This window comes from Macrotis lagotis, chromosome 3 (assembly GCF_037893015.1).
Source record: "Macrotis lagotis isolate mMagLag1 chromosome 3, bilby.v1.9.chrom.fasta, whole genome shotgun sequence".
In the NCBI taxonomy this organism is placed as follows: Eukaryota; Metazoa; Chordata; class Mammalia; order Peramelemorphia; family Peramelidae; genus Macrotis; species Macrotis lagotis.
In genome coordinates this window covers 198,592,927-198,600,421 of record NC_133660.1, presented here as the reverse complement: position 1 = coordinate 198,600,421, position 7,495 = coordinate 198,592,927, and the positions used below count along the sequence as shown (strand labels likewise).

Here is a 7,495-nt window from a genome sequence, read left to right as displayed (position 1 = left end):
ATCTATAAATGACCTTAAGGTTTATAAAATATTTTCCTCTAAAAAGTCCTGTGTAGTAGTAAGCTAAGTATGCTTCTGTTGAGAAACTAAACTTAATCATTGTCCCACATAGGATCATAGGATAAAACAATCAGAAACTCAGAAAAGTTTTCTTGCCCAACTACATTTTACAGATGTGGAAACTATGACCCATTCAGGTTGTGACTTACCCAAAGTAGTATGAGGAATAAGTGATGAGCCAAGATTGCTTTTCAATTAGGTTTTCTGATGTAATATTCCTAACTTATTCAACTGGTATTCAAATCCAGATCTTTTAGAGATCAGTCTGATGCTCTTTGCACCACACCATGGTGCTTCTCTTATGATAAAAATATTACTTTTTCTCCCAAAGATAAATGAAATGGAGTTTTTTCCAGAATTCCAATGTTCACATGAGACTAAAGCTGTGAACTTTAAGTCAGTTAGAAAGACATGATAATACTATATCCACCAATGAACAAAAGTAAAATTTTAAAAGAAATTTTTTGTTTTTGATTTTGGTGGAGTATCAGAAATAAATATTATTTTGTTACATCCATTTGAAGGTTATTTACATGAGGGAGTAGAGTTGGGTTTTTTTTTCAACTACGGAATTAAATTAGAGAAAGGTATTTGCATTTCCACATCAGTCTTTCCTGAATATGCATAGCTAGTTAAATGGCGTCTGGCACCTTCACAGAACTTGCTCAAGTAAGCTTTCTATCACTAAACAAATTGCATCCATTTTAATTAGACATATGTAGGAAAATTACTGGGACAGGGCAAGCAGAGGTGCTCAGAGGTATTCAAGATTCCATGGTAACCTAGGCAATGATGGAGTAATTGATTCATACGGCCCCTTCTGTCTCATATTGATTCCATGCCAACAAGCCATGAAAACTGTCCATCATTTAACAGGTTTATTTTTAGCTCAAACCCAGCTGTGACAATGAAATGGCAATGCAACATTCATAGGTTACTATACAGATGGCTTTTTAGAACTAAATATATGCATTCTTTCTCTTGCTCAGCAGCAGTTGATTACCAAAAAGTTTCACATGATAATGTATTGGAAGCTATGAATAATTTACAGAAAATTTAAGTATTTAAGTTGTGATTACAATTGTCTGATGAGAAAAAAATTGTGTGAACTTAATTTTATGACCACCACATCACTAAGTAATCCTAATTCTCAATTCTACAATATTTCTTATGGTTACAATTCCACTTTATTGGTTAATTTGTGAGAGCACTGAACATATAGAAATGGGAGTGATAAATGAATGCTACCTTAGATTTCATGAAATAATTATTTGTTTTTGCTGTTTTACATGTTTTAAAGAATTTCCATCATCATTGTAGTTATCCCTGAAGAGGACCTGGGCTTAAATGCTGCTTTTGACAAGTGATTTAATGTCTCTGGGTCTTAGTTTCCTTTTTTGATAAAATGAAGGGATTGGACTAAATGGCCTCTAAGGTCTCTTCTACTCTAAATTTAGGACCTGGTGATCCTATATCTTGAGATCTTATTAATGTGGGTTTCTCCACCAATATGTGCAGCACCACCTAATCATGACTGTTCATCTTCCTACCTCTCATCCATATCCTCTTAAAAGTCTATCTCAGGGCACTATTCAATGTTCTTGCATTCTTCCTTAGGTACCTTGTGTATTATATAGATACCTATGAAATAAAGATATTGTTCATTAGTTATCCCTCTATCTGACTATGTCACCCAGCTATCTTCATAGTTTTTTAAATTTCCCTTGTAATACATTGCTTTGGTGACATTCCTTTATGTCTTTATAATTATATAGATAATGTCTTTTATTTATATATGTTTTGTTCTCCTACACAATCCTTTGTCATGTGTTGCAGTTGTGTTCATGGTCATGAGAGTTATATTGAGCCTTTGAGTAATCCGCAGATTTTATTCTTTGAAGTCTATCATTTTGCATGGTCATTAATCATTATTATATATGATATAACACAGCATTTTAAAGTAAATGTTAGCTTTAAAATTTGGGGGGGTCTTTGTTTTGAGGAGAAGCATGGAATAAAACATGAATTGTGGTTATCCATGCTCTTGGATTTTAATTGGACTGATGACTTCTTGATCACATTCCAACAAGAGAAGTTAGCTAGTCTTTTACTTATTCATTGGGAGACTGGTCGTAGATTAGCCTTGAAGTTTTCAAAGAAAGATGGGAGGCTATTGCCAGTCTCAAAGTAACAACTAATAAGGTAAATGTCACCAACAGAAATTTAGCATGGTTGAAGTTTGTTTATGAATCTATCTTTATTTTTTAGATGTATTACAACATTTAATTGCTATTTAAACATATAGGTAAAGACTTATTCCTGAGGGAGAGAGTCATTCTTGAATCAACTATCTGAAATACAGGCAAGATTACTGACTAGAGTCAAAGCTAAAATTACTAGAAAACCAGAAAAATAAAAATGAAGAAAAGACATAGCATGCAATTAAATAACTCTAATCAGATTTTAACAAGTTGACTCTAAAAAATGAGAAATGAATGAAGGAAAAGACACTGATGATCATTATAACAATTTCATACAGTTTAATCAATGTAAATCAATCTTCATAATTACGAGTTTCCAAAGATTCTGAGAACTGCCTTAGCCGACAATATTTGATCCATTTGCTGAGTGGAGGAATATGACAGAAAACAACACTACTCACTTAGAATATAAAGAAGTTTGTAAAAAGCTTACAGAAGCAGATGGACAATGTGGACAATGTTATCTCATAAAACTTTGGGAAGCAGTGGAAGGTTGAATACATATTGATGAGAGACTTAAATAGGTATCCTTCCTCAGGGCATGGAAAGATGAAATTGGAAGGAGGAGAATAAAAAAAGATAAAAAATGGTAAATATCTGCAAGAATTTTGATTTATAATTTTTTAACTATCAAGGCAGCATAGTTATCACAGTGGACTTTAAGAGTACATGGGGAATTAGAAATGGAAATACAAGAAAATAAAGATGAGAAAATCAGTGGGTTGAAACAATCATTTGGAGGGCACTGAGAAATCAATTCTCAAAGTATCTGGAAAGGAAGATGGCTAAAGCATGGAAAAATATCTCACATTTTATTATTAAAAGAAGAGGGGACCTGAGAGAATATCTGTAACTATCTTCCCCACCTATATAAAATTTTCTAAGAATACTCTAAACACATATTGAATGGACACTTAATAAAGTTATTGGTAATCAGAAAAGCAGGCTTTCATAATTGAAATTCCATATAGTATCTTCACTATCACACAAATGACTGAGAGAGCATGTGATTTCCACTTTGCTTACTATTTATCGAATTAAAACAAGCTTTTGATTTGGTAGAACAAAAGACATCCTTAAAAGCTCTCCTCTAAAGTGGCTCTTCTGCATATATCAATAGTATACATTGTCCCCTGAAACATAAGACAGAGTCTTGTTCCAAAGTTCACTGCTTGGGAATCTATCAAATGAGGCATCAACTAGGATACTGTGTGCTTGACAATTCTGTTTCTGTCCTGGAGAAGATATAATGCAGGGTCCAGATGCAGAAGGATTCTCTAGAAATGGTGATCTCCTCTAGACGCTTCTATTCCATTGATTACTGTGGAACTCAGAACACTGCAGAGTAGTTCCTACTAAATGAGGATCATAAATTCCTTAAAAGAGTTAGGTCTAACACACACCCCCAATACTAGGAAAAAACAAATGAATTATGTCTACTTATTGTCCAGAAGAGATGCAACTAAATGGACAGTACACAGACCTTGTCCATCAATAGAAATCTGGGATGGACATTGCAAATGTATGATGAATTAGGCCCAGAATTAAGTAGGAGGAAGAGAACAAGCTGAATTGATTTTGTATGGCTGCAAAGTTCTAAGCTTTTCCTTGAAACAAAATAAGTGTTATTTATTTAATAGCAACATTATTCTGGGGATGAGCTGCTGAGAAGCAAAGAAGTCCCCAAAGAAGTCATAATGAAGATCATCCAGGGGATGAGAGAGAGAGAGAGAGAGAGAGAGAGAGAGAGAGAGAGAGAGAGAGAGAGAGAGACTCCTGATGAACCCGAGCAGGGTCCAAAACATTCTAAGTAAGCAATTATGAAGTAGGGCATCATCAAGAAATGTTTGATTTCAAAGATGGATCTGTCATATATCAAGAGCAAGAGACGAATAGGCACTTCAAGAGTATTCTCTTGATGTCCAAAGAACCAAAGGAAGGACCTTTGATCCTCAAGATCCCTATTAATCTTGGGAAAGAGACACTGGAAGGAATGGCCACACTGATGAGATGACAGATCCTGAAGGAATAGAAATTCTGTGCATTATAAATAATTAAAATGCCAGAGATGAGGGCCTGAGACAGTTCCCCTTTCTCTACAACATATGACAAATACTTCTGCAAAACTGTACATGAAACAGAGGATCTCTGCAAGATGCCACTTATGAATTATGAAACAAAGCTCTTAGAGGAGTTACAAGGGAAGAATTTTTTACCTCAATGGACTTAAGATGAAGGAATGAGGTGAGAATCAGAGGCACCTGAAGAAGTCTCAGGATCTCAAGTTCCTGTCATAACCTCCATGTGGGACCAAAGCAGGTGTTGGTAAGACCCACTAAGGGAACTGTTATTCTTTGAAAACTGATTCAAGTAGTGCCTGAGGAACAGTTTGTGATGGCTGGCCTTGGGTGTAATCTGGTCCACCAGAGTTCAGTTATGGCCCTGTTGCTGATTCCTGAAAATGATGCCAAGAGGTAGGGAAAGTCTTGACCCTTGGTGTCTGTCCTATTATAAATGTAATGATTCCCAAAGTATTTAGAGGACAGAAGGGGGTTATCACCCAGGACTAAAGGAAAGCACCAGTGGCTGTGAATCTAAGGAATTCACTGACTCAACTCCTCAGATCTTTTATGGCCAAGTGACTTCAGTCAAGCCTAGCATAGGAAAGGGCTTTCTTCATTGGAGACTTAAGTAATACTTGGGACTTTATTTTGTAAAAGACAATCAATACAACTATCAATAATTTAGGTCTATTTCTCATTGCCTTTCTCTTTCCACTTACTTGGGAATGTCTGGGAAACCAGGAATCTCTTCTCAGCAGCTGTCAGCTCATCAGCTAGGTTACAAGTACAAACTTAGTCTTTTGACATTTTATTAAATGCACAACAAGATGACTTGTCTCTGGTGTCATTGTACAAAGGAGAGGGAGGAGGGCAGGAGAGTGGGAACCTGTACAACTTTCTTCTGGAGGCAAATATTCAAGTTCCTCTGGTCCTATTTCTTCAGGATGAGATTAAACCATGTTCTGCTAGTTGTCATAACCCCGTGGGTGTGTGTCTTTCCAGTCATCACAATTATGCCTTTTGTGTAGGAGTCTTCCTCTCCTCTTCTGACTTTGTTTCCTGATCATCTGCCTTCTGATTGAGGTTCACTGTTGCATTCTTGAGTGTGTCCCATTTTTTGGTGTTTCTCATATCAGTCAGTCATTGTCATGAACACCAGGGTGGGATAGCCAGAGCCAAATATCTTGACCTGAGTAGTGTTCCAAGTGAGAACAAAAGGTCTGCCTGGAGGTCTGATCTGTGAAGGCATCCATGAAGCTGATGCCTGTTTGCCTGAATCTCCAGATTTCAGGATTATCATTTCTTGGTCAATGCTCTAGATCTTCTCCAAACTTTTCTTGGACTTGTTCCTCATCTGCTTGGCCACTTTCCACAGCAGATTCCAGAGATGCTAACTTGTTCTCCAATTCCTTCTTTTGCTTGTATCTCTCTATTTTGGCTTGTCTATGGGATGTCATGGCAACCAGGTTTTGCTGGCTTCCTGTGGGTCCCTCTAGTGATTTTTTTTTGTATTGGGGTTGTCCTGGTTTGAGAGAAGGTCAAACTTTGTGATCTGGTAATTCTGACACTGCTTTAAGAAGTCCATGAAGTGGGTCTAGGGAGATTGGACTTGTTCCAGTCAGTAGCTGAAGTTGACTTGCTTCAAAGTGAGGACCCCTGGGAGAGCAGGTATCAGGTCAGAGGAAGAGATCTCCTCCAGGTCTTCATTGGACCTGAACAGGTCAAGCTGCTCCATCATGTGGGAAACTTTCTCCAGGATCCCCAAACCCCGTTTCACCTTTTCTTGAATGAACCTAGAGTTCGTCAACTGGTGGGTATCCTCGACCTCACCAAGGTGGAGGTGGCAGCTGGTCCCTAGTGGCTCTGGCAATTGCAGCTGGTCACCTACTTGTTCTCTTCAGGCACCACCACTATGAATCTATCTTTAAGTGAGCCTTAATTGATTTGTGATTTAAGAAGTCATCTTTGCAAATGATTAGCAGAAAATTAGTTAATTAATTATTCTAATATGCATGTAATCTACTATAACTGCTTTTCAGATATTTTTGGACCATTTAGACGGAGATCAATAAATAAAGTAAATGCATAATGCCTATAACTTCCAATGAAGATCCCATTCATTTGTAGGCATAAAGCAAACACTAAATAACATTAAAAAATTAGTTCCAGAGCATATCTTGGAATCCAAAACTTTGTTGCTGCTAGGGGGTATAATACAGAGTTAGAGATGTTGCTTTCAGGTATTTCCTTGCTGTGTGGAAGATCAGGTCATTTAATTTCTTTAAGTCTCAATTTCTCATCTATAAAATGAGGATAAAACTTATCTTTCTCATAGGATTATTGGAGAATCAAATGAGAAAGAGTCTTGTTGAAGTAACATAAGATCAGAAATTTAAGGATTCTGGATTACCAAATTGCCCATAAATACAAAAGCATAAGATGAACTATCTTGAGAAAGAGAGAAGGAAAGATGAAAACCAGGAACCAGGTTCCATGGCATAGGCTGATCCCCAAAATTGTAGTCCCCTTCCAAGCTTGCAGAGCTTAAATGGACACTAAGACTTGGAGGACAATCTGAATATGCAGACTTCATTTTTGAACAGCAGCTCTCTATTTTAATAGACTTGGGGACTAGATTCCCTACTTTGTAGGTAAGGTTGCTTAGGTTCAGATTTCTATTAGAGCCAAGCACCAAGATTGGTAGTTTTTGCTTCAATATACTCCCATGTAAGTCCCATTTACCTTTACTCCACCTCCTAACTTCTCTTTTTCTGTGTAGAGAAAACATTTTCTTCCATTCATCCAAGGAACATCTCCAGGGATCTTCACTTTTCTGTTAGCCCTTTCCTCTTCCTGCCTTCTGTCACTTGTCATGTTTTACTAGCTCTAACTACAAAGCATCTTTCACATTATATCCTCTTCTTTCTAGTCATATGGCAATCACCCTCATTCAGACACTCTTTACTTCTTGCCTCTATGACTGAAATGATCTCCAAATAGGTCTTCAGTCTCTAATCTATATTTCATATGGCTTCCAAATTGCTCTTCCAAAAGTACAGGTTTGATAATGGCATTCCCTTGATTAAGAAGTTTCAGTGACTCCCTACTCTC

General features: G+C 37.0%; 1 pseudogene; it reads right to left on the bottom strand.

Moving 5' to 3' along the window:
- Positions 1-5,334: 5,334 nt before the first annotated feature.
- Positions 5,335-6,281, bottom strand: LOC141519295 (immunoglobulin-binding protein 1 pseudogene; annotated as a pseudogene).
- Between the last annotated feature and the right edge of the window lie 1,214 nt (positions 6,282-7,495).